Source organism: Chrysemys picta, chromosome 3 (assembly GCF_011386835.1).
Source record: "Chrysemys picta bellii isolate R12L10 chromosome 3, ASM1138683v2, whole genome shotgun sequence".
NCBI lineage: Eukaryota > Metazoa > Chordata > Testudines > Emydidae > Chrysemys > Chrysemys picta.
The window spans coordinates 165,038,116-165,056,002 of NC_088793.1; the positions used below are offsets into that span (position 1 = coordinate 165,038,116).

The 17,887-nt window shown below is 41.1% G+C and overlaps 1 long non-coding RNA gene across 6 annotated transcripts in view; it reads right to left on the reverse strand.

The window, feature by feature from the left end:
* LOC103307555 (uncharacterized) overlaps nucleotides 1-17,887 on the reverse strand; it is an 87,254-nt gene that overhangs the window by 48,773 nt on the left and 20,594 nt on the right. For 5 of the 6 annotated variants that reach the window (XR_010599881.1, XR_010599879.1, XR_010599876.1 and 2 more), the window contains exon 4: nucleotides 924-1,019. This is a non-coding gene — a long non-coding RNA (uncharacterized LOC103307555). Of the gene's footprint in view, nucleotides 1-923; nucleotides 1,020-10,807; nucleotides 10,899-17,887 lie in introns of all 6 variants that reach the window. The other variant, XR_010599878.1, reaches the window with a different exon arrangement.

Below are 17,887 nucleotides of genomic sequence, written 5' to 3' on the forward strand. Positions count from 1 at the left end.
AAACAGTGCTACATGTTGACAGAGTGGTGATGGGTAAAATTTGGAGTGTTTTGATGGTTTAGATCTTCAAAACATATCTGGCAAGTACACAAAGTGACAAATGTATTTAAGGATCTATGCCATTCAAATGCTACTACCACATGTCTGTTTTGGATTTTTCCCGACTAAATGTTGGAATATGGGCAAAAATTCACTTGCCTATTGTGTTCTTTAAACAGAAAGTGTCTGCATCACAGATGGCCTGTCAGTGCCACCTGACATCAGCGGATGTACATTTCAAAAGCTAGAATTCTGTCCCTTTAAAAAAAATGTATCGTTTGCATTCCAGAGCCTTACATACCTCTGCCCTAGCTGAAGTCATCTGTGTTTAAGCTGTAAAGGACAGATTCTAATCTCACTTACAAGTAGGTAAAAAATTAGCAACTTCTTTTATTTCACTTGAGTTATTCTGCAGTGATATACATCAGTTTCACTGAGATGGAATCTGGCTCCTAGTCTTTACATTAGCTATGTAGTTTGTTCCCTCTTTTCCTTTTATTCAGCACAATAAGCTACCTCCTTTGCTGATTATTTTTTATTTGTTGAATGTATTCATATTCTCAGTCCATCTGCTAAAAGTATCCTATTTAAAAGAAGATGGCATCATTAGCCACCCTTTTTCGCTATAAAGAAAGGAGCAGTTCCCATATTTTTACCCAGTTCAGTGGATGCACTAATCTTGCTGAACACTTCAGTTTAGATGGTATATCAATGAGGCATTCAAACAGAGCAGTTTATACACAAAAATTCTGTCTGCTTTGTAAAAGATTATCCTTTTATAAACACTGCGGAAAACATAAAAGCAAATAGGGGACAGCACATAGGACAGGAAAGATGTTAGCAGGGAGATTAATACTGAATGGGTCGAAATGAATGGTGCTTACCAAAACGAGGTCCAGATACTTTGGCTGCAGTGAAACATAAATAATGGGAATGACACATCGTTTATTCGGGATAATGAGTTGATCCGAAGTAGGGGCCTAGAACAAGAGATTAAAGATTAAATATCCATCTCCTGATGAATATCAGTAGCAAACTTTAACCTTTTCCTTCCAAAAGCACCGTTTCTTTGAACAATCGTCTCAGTGCAACACAGTGAAGAAATGAGCTAACGCAAACTTAAATCACATTCTTATCTTAGCCTGTAGGATAACACTGCTTCATTTTTTAAAACTGGGAATTGCATTTTTTATTTCCGGGCTTGTAAGTCTTTCAGCATAATTGTTGGAGAAGAGAAAGATTTTGTCTGATGTCTGGCATTATGAAAATCTGACTTTAGCTTTCTTGGCTTACATTTTATTTATCTGCAATAACTGAAGAAAGAACATACCATCCTGAACATTCCCTTTGGTTGAAAAATAATAACAAAAGGCAGCCTGCTGGAAAAGCACAGCATACCACATGCCGAATTCGAATCTTTAATGCAAGGAGGACTTGGAATATGTCATGAGCCTTGGATCAGGAGGGGCTGAAGGGTAGTGAAATGGGAGCAGGCACGGGCTACTGGGGATAGGAAACCGACTGTACTATAGTTCTGGCAACCTATCCAGACTGGTCAATTAGTGGTCCTTCTAGCTTAAGATGCTGCATTGCAACGGAGGCAGAAGACATAGGACAAGTGGGAATCTGGATAACTGTGGCTTGCCCAGAACTTGGAACAGCGCAGCTGCTGACTGCATTCAGCCAGCCAAGACCAGCATTGTGGTTTGTTGCTGATGGATGGCTGCCTCCTGCAAAAGTGATAAAACTGGGGCGGAGGGGGGTCTTTCCAAATGGCATTTTGAAAACAACAGAGCTCATATGGAAGGGTCAGTTCAGCAGGTTTTCACCAGCTTTATGAAAACGGGATCACAAGTGAAACAAGTTTGGTGGTTTCATTCTATTCTTCTGGGAGCTTTTTGTCCAGATGCCAAACCAACATGCATGTTCAGTTGGCAGTTTCTCCACAGGAGAGGCCCAGAACTATGAGCTGTGGAAAAGTCTCCATTTTTACTTGGTAAATATTTGCATGCAAAAACTGATATGCCCGCAGGTTTTTATGAGGCTCTCTGAATTGGTTAAAGGGAAGATTTTGGGGGGTTTGCTGCACCAATTTTTGTAGTGAAAATGGTAATGTCGCTCCCCCTCTTTCTCTCTTTCACACATGTGCACGTGCACCCACCCACACGTGGACACACTTTGCAAAATTCAATAAGGGCATGATCCTGGGAGATGCATGAACTGACTGAAATGGTGGCTTTGGGGGGGGGGGGTACTGAGCATCTTGCAGGGGATCAAGCCCTAAATTTTGCAGAATTCACTAGTTGCAAGAGGGTAAAAACATCACCATTTCATGAGATCATTTTTCTCTCTGAAAATAGGAAGATTTTGCGATGAGCAAAAATGATACTTTTTATACCTCTTCCCAAAGGTGAAAACTCAACATTTTCACCACAAACCTGTTTGCTTATTCCTTCCAGTAAAATCACCATGTTGTCTAATAGCTACCTGGCACCCTTCTTCTCTAAGGAATAAAATACAAATTTCTTGTCCTCATATTCAAAGCCCTGCATAATTTGTCCCTTCCTTCTTATTCGCCCTTGTCAATTCCTATCGCCTTCACCCATCTCCTCTGTTTCACCAGAGATGGGCATCCAGAGGCTCCATTTCTCTATTTCTCCTACATCTGTCTTCACACTTTCTACCATGCCACCCTCTGTGCAGACAACATCCTTCCTGAGTCGCTCTGTAAAGTCGCTCCTCTCTCCTCATTCTAAACCCTCTTGAAGACAGGTTTCTTCCGTGACATCTATTAGGAAACTAAGTCATCTACTGATTTACTTAATGTATTTATCTTGTGGTTGCCCTATGCTGAGAAAAAGGGGTCAGAGGTTGCAGGGATCGTGTACAAAACCCAGTAAATGAGGCTTGGGTTTGCGTGGAGGGTTGAGTGGCAAAGGAGGTGACCATTAACAAATGTGTAACTAGCAAGACATATGCCTTATGTCACCTTGGTCACTTGGAACCAGATTCTGCCCCCTTTGTTCACATAGTGTAGCAGCTTGCTCCAGGAATAGTCCCACCGATATCAGTGGGTCAGATTCTGTCACCCTTGCTCACGATGGGGACTACACCTGGAGAAAGGTGCTACTTGCCATGACCAAGGGTGGCCGGATCTGGCACAATGAGCAAGGTACTATTCAACCTATGAGTGGCAGAATCTGGCCCTTTGCTTGTATGTTGTATTCCTTTCCAGCACCTTTCATTTGTTTTCATCTTTGTAGATTTACATACTGCAGGGCAGTAACTGTGCCTTCCTCTCTTTGAGGAGCACCTAGCACATTTTGGGTGATATCACAGTATAGATAATAAACATTAACAATGATAGAGCATGAGAGGGGGAGCCAAGACTCTTCCACTGACTGATGTGTGATCTTAGACAAGTCACCTAACCATCCTGTACCTCAGTTTTCCCCCATCTGTAAAATGGGGAGGGCACTGCAGTATAGCTATATTACACAGGTGTCATAGAGCTTAAATAATTATGGGCATATCCTCTACTTTTGTAAATGGGTCCAGCTTCAGTGGAATTGGGCCAATTTACACCAGCAAAAGATCTGGACCTTAATGCTTCTGGAGCACATTTAGATTCTTGGTTGAAAGGTGTTATATTAGTGCAGCATATATTATTATTATTATCCCCTTCTCTACCTGAATGGCTAGCAAAAATTTGGAGTCTAGCTGATTGTTTCGGTGAGGAGGAGAAACTTGGATGGAATCGGGTTTTTCTTTGATCTTTATTTACAAAGAATGTACAAAGCCCAGTTTCCCTGGACATAGCAGCAATCAAACAGCAGGGGACAGTTTCTTTGCTCACAGTTCCAAGCTTTTTTGCAGCCAGCACTGAGCCCAAAATGTCTCTCCAGCCTTTTCTCAGGGCCACGTTCCCGGTCCTTGTTCTGACAGTGTCCATGGCTTTCTGCTGCTTGTCTCAGCTTCTCTGCTGTGTTTCCTGCTTCTCTCGCAGGGACAGCCATCAAACACTACACAGCAAACCCCCTCTGCTAACATATGCCTGGCATGTACCTCTGTTTTGGTTGGTAACTGTATCTGCGTTTTGAGTGGAGGCTACTATTGTTTCAGCTACTTGGTTCTATAAAGGAGCTTAATTTTATTTACATTTATCTGTAATGAATGGCAGTGTCTACACAGACACACACCCCAGTTTCAATGCGATTTAACCCAAGTCACTCATAACATTATTATTATTAAGTATTAAGTATTTATTATTTATTATTAATATTATTATTTAATTAGCTTTTGTTTTTGCAATGACAATGCAGTTTTTGTGACAATGCAGTTTTTGATGGTGTGAGGTGAGGATGCTTTCACATAACATTAGTGCAAACAGATACCACATTCCTTTGGATAACTACGGGCTAGATCATAAGGCACAGCTCATAGTAAGGGATCACGGAGAGCTCCCTTGCCCTAGAAGGAACACCAAGAGGTTTCTCCTGGATGCTCAGAGGTTGTACCTGCATTATGACACCCCTTTGCAAGGTGCTGGTTACTACTCCTCAAGTAGCCAGCCGGCTCGGCTGCCTGCTGTGTAGCAGGTGTGGAGCCAGGTGCCACATTCTTCCTGCCACTTTGGAGCACCATGTAGCCATAGGGGAGTAGGAGGGAACAGTCACAGCACCACTCTGAATACAGGGGCTACAATTCTGCTGGTGCTTACACAGGCCAAGCAAAGACGTGGTGAAGGCTCCTTGCATTGTCCCCATCGTTTGCAATGGCCCTAAGTAATGACACAATCCAGGTCCCGTTACAGCCAGGGAGCATTTTTGCAGTCAAAATGCTCACATTCACTGCAAGTTCCCAGTCTCCTGCTGCTACTCTTGGGGAACTTGATTTAATTACTACCAACATTTGGTTCAACCTGACGCAGCAACAGGAGCCTGGCTAAAACAGGCTCCCATAAATTAAAACATTTAAAAACATTTTCTTCTCCCAAGCAAAAACGAATGTATTTAAAATTAGCATTCACACAGCATCCAGATATCTTAAAGACTGTGACCAGAACTGAAGAAAAGAGGAAAAAGTGATCCAATAATATTTCCTTGAATTCAGTTGAGCCTGGGCATGACCTTTTTAGGGTTGCTTTCCACATGCATTTGTGAGTGGGAGCTAAAATCACAAGAATTCTTATTCACAGCCAAATTTAAGCTTGAACGCTTGAATATTCACCCAACATGAATTTTGATTTATACATTCACTTGTTTTGGTTAGCTACATATGTCATTGAATCAGTGCACAAAAACAGAAGCATGTGACGTGAAACTATCCAATAACTAACTAAAGCACAAATGGTGAATATTCACAGCCATATTAACAGAGGGAAAATAAATTCAAAGATATTTGAGAATAATGGTGTCTAATCGATAGATCTGAGATTTGATAGCAAAGGGAAAAAAGCATCAAAATTCAGTGAATCTAATATCAGTTACAAATTTTTCTGTCAACGCTAGTTGTAACATCAAACACACAAGAAAGTTCAATGTTAATTCAAACAAAGTGTCTTTAATCTCTTAACTGCTGAATGAATCTCAGCTCCTGTCTGACATCAACAGTGAGCAGTATTTAATTAATTATTTGCAGAAGAGCATCTTACACCTATTGTTAAAAATGGGCTGGATTTTTTTCAGGATAACTGTGAAAAGGCATGAGCCAACATGGCACTGGCCTTTCCGCACTTCGCTCAGGTCAAGGGGAAGGCTTTAACGTCTCTTTGTAGCAACCTGAATCTGGGACGTCCAGTCAGACCTCGGTTGCAACTGAGAGCATGTCTCAGGGTGTTACTACTCAGTAGCTAGGAGGGGGCTTCCCAGCATGGGTAGACAGAGATGTGCCAGCTCTAATTGCGCTCGTGGGCTAAAAATAGCAGCATGGCTGCAACAGCATGGGTGGCAGCTTGGGCTAGCCACCTGAGTACCAACTCACCTGGCCTCCGGGGGACGTACACAAGCCCTGCTCTGGGGGTAGTGTTTCTACTGGGGGGAGGGACTGAGCCCCCTTACTACTTTTAGGGGCTACCTCAGTCTTCTGGTCCCATTCTCACTATTGTTTAAATTAACGCAAGCCACTTGACATGCAGCTCCCCCTCCCCCCTACATTTTCCGCATAATTTGAGCATTGCCTGGAGGCAAAGATTGGGACTATATAGAGCGGTTATGACTATTCTATCCCACCAGTAATCCCCTTTACACAAGAGGAAGCCTCCGGGACCTGTATTTGTAGCTTCTGTGGGCCACAGGAGAAGTACAAAGCAGGTCAGTAGGGCAGAAACATGTTCCCATTCGCCCCCTCGTTGTACCTTTCTTTCTACTGTCTGCATCTCTCAAATAAATCCTTCCTGGGAAAAGCTCAAAATGCATCCTTCTAGAGATATTTCCATCTGCATATCACAAAGGATATATTGATTTTGCTACACTCCTGAGATCAAGATAGAAATATTGTACAATAGGTACAGGGATAATTGTGCTGCTTATTAAGCATTTACAGTACAAGAGCCACCAGTGTTGACACCAAGCAGATATTATTTGCACCAGCACAAGCCCGAGTATATAATTCTCCAAAGCAGAGACTGATGAAAGGTATTAGCAGGGAAGAACTGAATTCTGGCATTCCTGGGCCTTGCAAATGGCACATCGTAGAAGAAGCAGACCTAGGATGAACCCAATGTCATTAGGAATCCAAGCAGGTGGGAAGCACTATAGCTGTCATGGATCCCCTGAAGCCTTTAAGAGTTCTACAGAGCTGCTAGAATTGACACAATAGGAAAGGACATCCCGGGAAATGTACTGAAAAGGTGAAGTTGCTCACGGACAGCTATATCTTACAGCATGCAGACAGCCACTAAGTGAACCAGCTCTCCAAAGGAATTTTGTAAGATTTCTGATGTGTTCGGTGAGAAATGTGTGAGGTTCTTTTCCCTGCCCTACAAAGAGACCAATGTATTTATCCCCACAAATTCATGGCATCTAGGTGTACTGGTGATGACACAATTACAGCTAGAAACTCCGGCTGCTTTGAAGTTCACCACCGGCATAATCTTGCTGTATACCTAGTTTAACTGGACCTGGAAGGATCACCCCGATATAAGGATAATCTCTGGGGGCATACAGCAGGCATCACTAATCTTTCCTGCTGTTAACATAACAGAGAAAAGAGAGCCCGGCCAGAGGAAATGGGACAAGTGTAGGACGTGCCTATACTAGCCAATCCTCAGCTGTGTTTTGGCTCCTGGTGGCTTTTGCAACCCAGCATGAATGATAGCAGACGAGTGCTCTAACACAACTCAGGCGGATCAGTCTGCCCAGAGACGCACCTGATCCCCTAACTTCAATTTAGAGTCAATGGTGAAGATTTGGATCGTGTGATGGGCCTTATAGTATGTTCTCCAAGCTAACAAACTCCACCTATGATAGAGTGCCCTCGGGAGTGAGGGCCTGCCTCCAGTCTTCAAATGCACATCATGGGACTGTCAGCAAACATTTCATGGGTTTATACCTTAAAATTAACACCTGGAAGCAGAGGGAATCCAGGCTAGTGCACGTGTGTAATGTGCTCACAATGACCTGTTCCAGGAAGCACATCAGCTGCTGCATATTCCACCAAAATAGCCACCATTCAGATCTTTTCCCCGATTGTTTCCCATAAGAAGCAGCATCAGCTCTATTTAATCTGGACTGAGACTCAGCCAGCCCATTCACATCTAGATTCACACCAAGAATCACAAGGAAACTGCACCACCTGGCTCTCCAGAAAAGGAGATATGAAGTGACTACAACGCACAAACAGCACAAAGCACAAAGAACCCCTGTCTCTCTTCTGCTGGTCTCACATACAAGTTGACTAGGAGGATCAACAGAATAAATCCTTGCAGGACCCACATGAGAGGGTCCTTGGAAGAGATGATCAGTTATCCAGCAACCCTCACTGAGATCTGTTAGTAAGGAAAATATAGAGCTACTGTGAAACAACCTATCAGCAAGTCAACAACGTCCCCCAGTCAATGGTGTCAAAGACTGCTGCAGATAACAACCTCAGCATAAGCCCAGACCTTTGGCCATCACCAAAATGAGATAATTGGCCAAGGTTACTAATTCTGTCTCCATATTCATGCCTGAAACTATAATTGTATTGATCCAGCTGAAATAGATCCAAGAAATCTGAGAAATCCAAACCACACTGGAGTTGTTTGGCCACTTGGCTCTCTCCACTTTCTGCAACAAAGAGTGGGCCTGATCAGTGGAACTACTCAATTAACAAGGTACTCTACATGATGAAGGGGGGAAGAATCAGGCCTAACAACCAGGAGGAGATACTCATTTTATGTTCAGTTGCATAACCCCTTTTGTTACCCAACATTGACATGGCAGCTGCTTTCATTCCACTGTTATATCAAAACAGTTACAGATATGTTCATATCATCTTGCATCAATGTGGGAATTAAAGGAGCTCCATTGGTTTTTGGAATTTATTTTGGTTTGGTAAAGAAGAAGAAGAAGAAGAAGAAGAAGAAGAAGAAGAAGAAGAAGAAGAAGAAGAGTATTCCCTCCTGGCTTGATTTACCTTGACTAGCATAACAATTAGCTACACTATTTCCACTCCTTCCCCCCAAAACACTAATTAACTGTAGCTCATATCTGAGAGAAATGGCTCACAAACAGCTGCTGTGCTCCAAAAATGTTAATCAGTTCTGAAAATCCAAATCAACCCTAGCCATTTCACCGTTCAGGTCAGTACTGTATTTTGCACTTTGGCTCACTCAGAATATTTTCAGTATCAGGTACCATTTAAAGCGGCTTAAATCTATTTGCATTGCAGCCTGGCGAACAAATTCTGTGAAGAGGTTTATTCTCTTAGCGTATCGTTAATAAATCTGGCCAAATACTGACACCCTTACTCAACTTGAGTACAGCTTTTGAATTTAATAGGACTCCTCACGGACTAAGATACCCTTTCTCTTCTTGATGGGTATCAGACGCTGTCCCTTTGGGTTCACCATATTTTGCACTGCAGCAGCATTTGGGCCCCAATGGCTGCAAGATGCTTAAGCGCATGTGTAACGTTAAGATTGTGAATAGCCTTCAATTTACTCCAAGATACACATGTGCTTAATCATCTTCGTGAAGATTCCTATAAAGCAGGGATAGGCAACCTATGGCACGTGTGCCAAAGGTGGCAAACAAGCTGATTTTCAGTGGCACTCACACTGCCCGGGTCCTGGCCACCGGTCCGGGGGGCTCTGCATTTTAATTTAATTTTAAATGAAGCTTCTTAAACATTTTAAAAACCTTATTTACTTTACATACAACAATAGTTTAGATATATATATATAGACTTATAAAAAGAGACCTTCTAAAAACGTTAAAATGTATGACTGGCACGCAAAACCTTAAATTAGAGTGAATAAATGAAGACTCGGCACACCACTTCTGAAAGGTTGCCGACCCCTGCTATAAAGTAAGTACATTTTTTTTTATAAAGAGGCCATTATTACCTTACAACCATGGCTATGCTTCCATGTTAATGTATATTCTTAATCAAATGCCACATACTTTTTCTCATTGTTTATAGGTTATTGTTGCTCATTTGTCTCACATTTAACAAACTAATGAGGGCATGGAATTCTGCGTTTTCTAATGATGATATCCTCTTTCTTTCTTTGTGTAACAAAAAGGCTTTGAAGTCCTACACTGTGTGTTACAAGGATTTTGATACTTCCCCAGTAAGGATGTAACAGGAGCCAAAACAAGCCTCCAGGTGCCAATATTACACCTGACAAATTAGGCACACGACTGGAAAAGGGTGGGCCCGTGCTTCTGTTTAATGCTCATTTCCTCTCATTTCCACATTAACAGGAAGTAGTTGGAATGGAAAAAAGGCTTTCCTTAAAGACCCAAACGATCAAAAGGCCTGAAGTAGTTACTCCTTGCAAACAAAAACTTGGAAGCCCGCTAAGTCCTATGATTTGGATCTCATTTGCAATGACTTATTTAACCCCTACTGACGGCACGGTGAACAGGATGTTATTATTTATTTAACACTTAAAGCGGGTATGAGAACAAGGTGGATGGTGCCCTTAGATGTAGTCTTTCAATAATTTATTGTTGTAAGTGCTTAATTTTTCCTTGGGGAAGCCTTTGACGGCAGGCTGCTGCAGGATGGTTTAAGTGATGTGGATTAAGCAGTCTGCCACGGAAAGCAAAAATAATAACACTAAAAAATCCAGTGAAAGTGCAGGCAGCTTGATTTCGTGGATCGCATAGTGGGAATTTCAGGCTGACATTTTAACACCCGTTGAACTGAGTTTAATACATTTCATTTAGCAACTTAAAGACTGCTGAATTTACCTTGCAGAGACTTTAATGGCATAATACACCCACAAACACAAAGAAAACTGACTAATACAAAACCCTGCATGGCTCCTAGAAGGCCATTGGAGAGCAGTAACAAAGCCTGTAAAAAAAATAAATCAAGTTACATCTACTACATTTATACCATAGGGGTTTCTGACCAAGAGCAGGCTCACAAAAATGTTATGTCTGACTGACTTTAAAGTTGAACTGCTCCTTAATAATATTGTAGCATGCCTCAGAGGGTTTATCTGAAAGCACCTTCTTTTGAATGGTTTGTAATCGTTATCTGGGGTACAGGACCATCCTTTAGAAACCTTTTTTATGTCAAAGTTACTCAGTGAAATAATGCATAGATGTTTTACCCTCTGGAGATCAGTGTTCAGTTCTGCTTCATGTCATATATTGAAGGCCCGTGGTGACTTTAGCAAGCAAGATCTACAGGAATTCCTGCACCTGTGGATAAAGGACTTCAATCTTCAATGATAAATGCATATTTCTGCATGCTTGTGTGTACAAATTATATTATAGTATAGACAGGCAGGTAACACATTTCACTTTTGGGAGATGAAGTAACGGTTTTAGCAAATTACATTCGTAGCTTTAATCTTATATTTCCATGCACACTGAGTTAAATGTTGTAAAACTATCAATTCTGTCAAAACCTAGCAGAAAGAAAACAAGAGACCCTGCAATCTTAATGTCCAAACTGACTGGTGATTATCAGGAATTAAATGTGCAGGAATTCCAAATCTTTTTTGATCTGAGATGTCTAGATGACTTTTGTTTTTCCATAATTGTATGAGGGCCCTACATAGTATTTAAGAATCAATTATATTGCAATTGATGTAATTAACTCTAATAATCCAGTAAAAGTCAGTAGGAGGGCTATTCAAGTCAATAGAAAAGAGGGACTATATTATGAAGGTGTTATTAACCTATACAGAATTTTACTAGGCATTTCCTTTTCTTATATAATAAATATACAGTAGTTAGGAAGGCTGTTATTATAATTTAATGGGAACAATGTCTCATCACTTTCTTTCCTGTGCAACCCTTAACTAATTCTACATACAGTGTATAAGTAAAATGAATCCTTTTTTAATGGCACAGCAAATCAGCTATTAATCATCCATCAATCATCTGTTGCTCCAAAGACTATGGTGCTTTCAGTGCTGCTAAAGATATTTTGGGAGTGGCAGGAGCCGCACACACATTCCCATTCATTTAGGTGTCCAACTTTCCATTTCATGTTGTCAGGGGTACTTCTAACTAGTCATTTGGGGACTGGTCCTGAAGTCAGTGGAAGCCCCTTGAGGAAGACATCAGGGCTTTGCAGGATGAGGCAAAAGAATGTATAGGCATTTTTATGGCACTCATCACTGTAATATCTGAGCATCTCTCTTGGTTATGAATTAAGACACACCACACATCTTTCGGGGAGGGGAATATTATCATCACCCATTTTAAAGTTGGTGAAACTGAGACACAGTTAGGTTCAATACCTTGCCCCAAGGCAACATAGCACAGCCAAGAACAGAGCCCCTGTCTCCAAACACTTACACTGGTACCTTCACCACTAAACCAGCCTCCCTTCTATCTTGGCCATGAGTGGGAGAGTTGCTGAGAAAGGATATCAAGATGGGGCCCACTGGGAATTTTAATCTTCTTCACCTTTGTTGGTCTGAGTCCAGGCCTCACTTTGACACAAAGACTGCACTGGTCGCACTGGCCAATGGTCTCCTCCTGGAAGTGGGTGAAGATTGGCTATCTGGGCTGGTGATATTAGATGTATTTTCTGCCTTCAACACAGTTGGCCACAGGATGTTTTTTACTCTCTTGTGGACCTTGGCAGAGCGGGACAGGTGTGCTCTTCAGTGTCTTCCTTCTTTTCTCTTGGAGAAACTGCAATGGATAATCATGAGCAAGCATTCCTGCTCCCAAAGTGCTCTCAAGTGTGGGGCGACTCAGGTGTCTTTCTGTCACCCACCCAGTTCAGCCTATATAAGCTGCCATTCAGAGGGTCGGTAAGGAGGCATGGGGGGTAGTTCATTATGTTGATGATACCCACGTATCTGGAAGAAGGTGGTTCAGCACCCCGGTCAATGTCATGTTGAGACTGGAGCCTGGCTAAGAATGAGTTGTCTGAAGCTCAGCCCAGACAAGACTGAGGTTGTGATGGTGGGTTGAAGGAGCAGTGGAAGGAGATAATATCAGTCCATTTGATTTGGAAGTGCATCCACCACTGGTCACCTCCAAAGAAGAGGTGATTTTAGGTCCCAGATGCTGTTAGTTGATCATATTACAGCTGTAGCCAAGTCAGTATTTTACCATCTGTACCTGGCTAGGAGCTTTCATGCTTTTATTCGTGCCTTTGTTACTTTGTGGACTACGGAGATGTGCTGTACTTGGGGCTAACTTTAAATCCATTTGGAGACAGAAACTGGTACAAAATGTGGCAACTTGCTTGCTGAGTGGGGAATCTTCCTGGGAGCACATGACATTTCTTCTCGGGGTTCAAGAGAACCTACTGGTTTCCAGGTAGAGTTTAAGGTTTTGGTTTTGACTTCCTCTCTCCCCATGTCACACTGCCACAGAGGCGGTCAGCAGAGACACTCAAGATGGAACTCCCTCATCAGAAAAGAGAGTGGGTAGACGAAGAGACATTCTTTGTGAGCACCTTGGGGCTCTGGCTCCCCACCATGGTCTGAAATAGCCCAGGCTTGATCACCTTCTGAACATGCTGCAAAAGCCATTTTTGATTGTGTTTTGGTAAATGTTGGGGGTAAGTCCCCGGGAGAGGGAAAGGAGCTCTTCCCCTGCTTTGATTTATTGGCTGGCTGAGTTAATTTGTTCCCAGTATATGATTATTTTTATGCCGCAGGGTGGTCATCATTAGGTGATTGTAAGTCTAATTAACTATTAGGGCACTTAGAGCTTTTTGTATGGACATTTCTAATTGCTGTTTAAATCTAAATAAATTTAGAGCTGACTGAGGCAAATTCATCCCTGGTGCAATTTTACTGAAATCAATGGATTTACACTAGGGATGAATCTGTTATGTTATAACCTGAATGAATCATTCTTAGAGAGGAAGAATGAATTATCATTTTAAGCTATTCACACACACACACACACACACACACACACACACCTTCTTTCCATCCTTGCTCACATTTTCACAACCTTCCTATTTTACATACAGTGCAGTATCTTGACTGACAGAGAGGAAGAAGAAGTTGCAGTTATTAGAATAAATAAATGTAACGTGAAGGTGTCAAATTCTGCTTTCCCACCAGAATGTAGATTTACAAATATTCACAGCTATAAAGTAAATGCTGTACAAATATCAGTAGTTGCACAAGATCTGAGCTATGTTGCACAGAATGAATGAGCTTTGACTACAGGAACAGAAATACACAACCCTGCTGACTTGTGCTGAATCAACCAATTGTAAAGTTGGCAAGCAACCACCTCCTGCCAAGAATCCTGGTCCAAGGCTTCATCTAGCTTGGGACTCCTTCGCACGAATGTATTGGTAACAGTAAATTTCTCTATACAGTTAAATACACTGTATACATCTCGCTTTCCATTGCAAGCTTCAGGACCAATAAACTAGTCTTTCAACAAGTCACCAACTTTATCCAATGGTCATTCTGCGATACAAGGGAGCGTCTAGAAACATACTGAAGGGACAGTGTTCAGTGTCATGGACAAAAGTAATAAGCCTTTGGTTAAGGTGGAAATGGCTACATACTATTAATTAGCTTACTACTGCAAGATCAGAGTTCACCTCAAGACTATATTGTTGGGTTGTGAGAATTGCCCATTGTACCATGGTAATACATTAACCATATCAGGATACATCAAAAGAGCCATTACTATGGAACCATGCTGATCACAACCTCAACATGAGTCAGCAATGTGATGCTGTTGCAAAAAAAGCAAATGCAATTTTAGGTCGAATTAACAGAGGCATAGCATGTAAGTCACGGGAGGTGATGGTACCACTCTACTCGGCTCTGGGTAGGGCTCAGCTGGAGTACTGTGTCCAATTCTGGTCACCAACGTACAGAAAGGATGTGGAGAAACTGGAAAGGATCCAGAGGCGAGCGACAAAGATGATCAAAGGGATGGAATTGAAGCCGTATGATCAAAGGATGAAGGAACTGGGTATGTTTAGTTTGGAAAAGAGGAGCTTGAGGGTGGAAATGATAGTGGTCTTCAAATACTTGAAAGGCTGCCATAAAAAAGATGGTGAAAAGTTGTTTTCTCTTGCCATAGAGGGCAGGACAAGAGGCAATGGGTTCAAACTACAGCATAGCAAATTTAGATTAAATCTCAGTAAAAACTTCGTAATTGTAAGAACAGTAGGACAATGGAACAGACTGCCTAGGGAGGTTGTGGAAGCTACTTCGCTGGACGTGTTCAAAAGGAAGCTGGATAGCCATCATTCTTGGGTGCTTTAGACACAACAAATCCAGCATCTTGGCAACAGGTTAGACTAGATACTTCCCTTCTAACCCTATGATTCTATGGCAAATGTCCACCACAGGCATGAGGTTTGTTGTCCTCCATCACCGTAGTGTTACATAAACATGAAGGTCTCACCTATTAGTGGTTTATCAGGTGTTCCTGGAACTGCAATCTCGCATGGATGAGTGGTGCCAAAAATGATAGCCTGAGAATTGTCAAAGTACAGTAATTCAGCAGTCAAAACTTCCTTTATTCAAATCCCCAAACACCGCTCAGTTATTTAATCATCTCAGTTCTTCTACAATCCACAAACCTGTCTTAAAATGTGTGGGGCAGTTCCTCGGCTGGTGTCAGTGGTCCTGGCTCCATTGCCTTCAGTGAAGCTAGGACAATTTACCCCACTTGAGAATCTACCCCTGAGTGATTGCACTCCAGGCACAGAAGACAATAATACACATAATTTTAAAAAACATTAAATAAGAACAATCATTTGCAAGAAAAGGTTCCAGTGTTTTGACTTTCATGGAAAATCAATATGGTCTTATCTCTATTATTTTACTTAAAAAAATACTTGGGACCACGGCATTAGGTAGCACTGTGAAAAACAACTAAATATAGCTGTAGATCATGGTGGGTGGGAATGGAAAACCAAGGAGTCAGGAGGCGAGCTCCTGCTGCTGTTACGTCATTATAACACCCATAATTATGTTATTATGTACACTGCCCACTTCAACTATATCTGGACACCACTTAAAATGATAAAAATCTGATTAACAGCATGACATATAATCTTAGTTTCTTTGAACACAAATTAGTACTGACTTCTGTATTCTTTCTAGAATAGACAGGATATTTGTTTTGCTTTTCTTCTGCAAGGTGTTGTCAGAATGAGCATATAAAAAATTGAAAAGAGTTTATTTTAAAACCTCATTTTATACTTAACACACTTTACCAATTCACAGAAACATATTTCCATTCTTAAGGCAATAACACATGACTCCTCCCTCCCTGACCCCAAACACCTAAACATACAATTATAAGCTCAAACTAGAGATTCAGTTGAAACTATGGTGTGTTTAGCTATGTAACTGCTTGTTATGCATTTGTTTTCAGGGTACCGCACCATTAAATCTCAAATTTCTAAGTGCTCTGCTGTCTACAGAGAGAGACGCCCATTTTGTATTAAGTTCAGTGCAAACAGTCACAGAAGACACACACGCAATGTGTGAAATCCTGGTCCCAATGAAGTTAATGGCAAAATTCCCATTGTCTTCAGTGGAGCCAGGATTTCACTCACTGCATGCCCGCTCATATAGACTTTACTTTTCTTCTTTCTTATTTTTTTTTCTCTTCATCTCCAATTAAAGTAAATGCCTGAAGGTCCTGGTTTGATCTTTGGATCTGGAAAAGCAATACAGCGACTTTCCATAAATAAGCTAAAACAGACAGAATAAAAGATTCAATGTGGTGGAAGCCCCATCACTGGGGTATTTAAAACAAAGACCTACAAAGTACACCACAGGGAACAAACCTGCACTGGCAAAAAGATGAACCAAAAATAATGTTCATTCATATACAACATATGTTTCTCCATTTAAATAAATATGGAAAAAGCATACATCAAATTATATCTTCAACCCATGAGGTTACCTTGGCTGGTTTATTTCAGCTTCACTGGGGAGAGCCCTCAAGATATTTCTAATACAACTGTTAAACCCTTTCCCTGTGTTACAATGTATGAAGTGATTATTGCCACCAGCTTGGTCTCAGAATTCCCCCTTAAATATTTTTTGTATCACCAGACCAGAACTGGTTTGGATGCCAACGAGCTGTTCTGTCCTATTGAAAGCAGAGAATGGTTTCCTCTGCAATATGTACAAAGAGCAAGGAAATTTAGTCAGTTTATGCAAAACACAAAATGGCATCTGCCATCTGGAAATGCGCACAAAAGCCATGGGCAGTCAAACACTTCTCAAGACTTTGGCATGTAAAATTAATATATTTGCTGAAGACTTAAAGAGCCACACAAACGCTCAGCCATTAAAAAGGGAATTTTACTTTCCTCTTCCCCAAAATAAAATAAACAATAAAATATTTCCCATTGCAATGTCCCATAAACAATAGCGCAAACAACCTTCTAGAAACATTTTCTAGTGACTTCATGAGGATGGGCAGAAACCATGTTGCAACCAAATGTATATTTTAAATGATGGAGAGGCATGCATGTCCCCAAAAAATTGCATCTGCAGTAAAGAGTGTTATTTTTAGCTATGTAAATGTCATATCCTTGTTTTCTGTGGGTATCCCTTTAAATCTCTGAGGACTTTTCTATCTGCAGAAACAAGGAGCTGCTGTGTGTTCAAGTTCCACGGATTGTCACTATATATATATAGTATACCCCCTTTACTTCCATCTTTTTTTGTTATTATTTTCTTAATCTAACATACAGGTCATTCTTGATTAAAGTCTCTGCTTCTGTTTATATTCAGAATAACACACCGCTTACAATGGCCCATATGGTACCTAAGTGGACATCATCATAAATTATTCAATCTTTGTTCACTCAACAAATGTAAAGCTAATAAATTGCAAAAACTAAGACCCCCCTCCCCAAACATGCAATCAAGTATAACTGGGTAGAATCTAGTGCCGCCCATGGGGCTTTAGTGAAGTCAGTGGGGCTCTGTACAGGAACGCAGATCTGTGTGTAGGATCAGCTACTAAGTTATTAGTAGTGGAGCTTGTAGTGACCCCTTTAGTTAAGCTTGTCCAACTCTGTCCATTATAAACCTCTGTATTCAGTTCCTTACAATTTTGCCAGACTTTGATTGGGCTGAAATTTTCCATATTTAGTCTCTAAGTCTTTCTTTTCTTTTCTTTTCTTTTCTTTTTTTAATTTATTTATTTATTTTGTTACATTTCAGAAAAAAAAACACCTCCGTTGTTTCTAAGGTTAGGGAAATCAATGT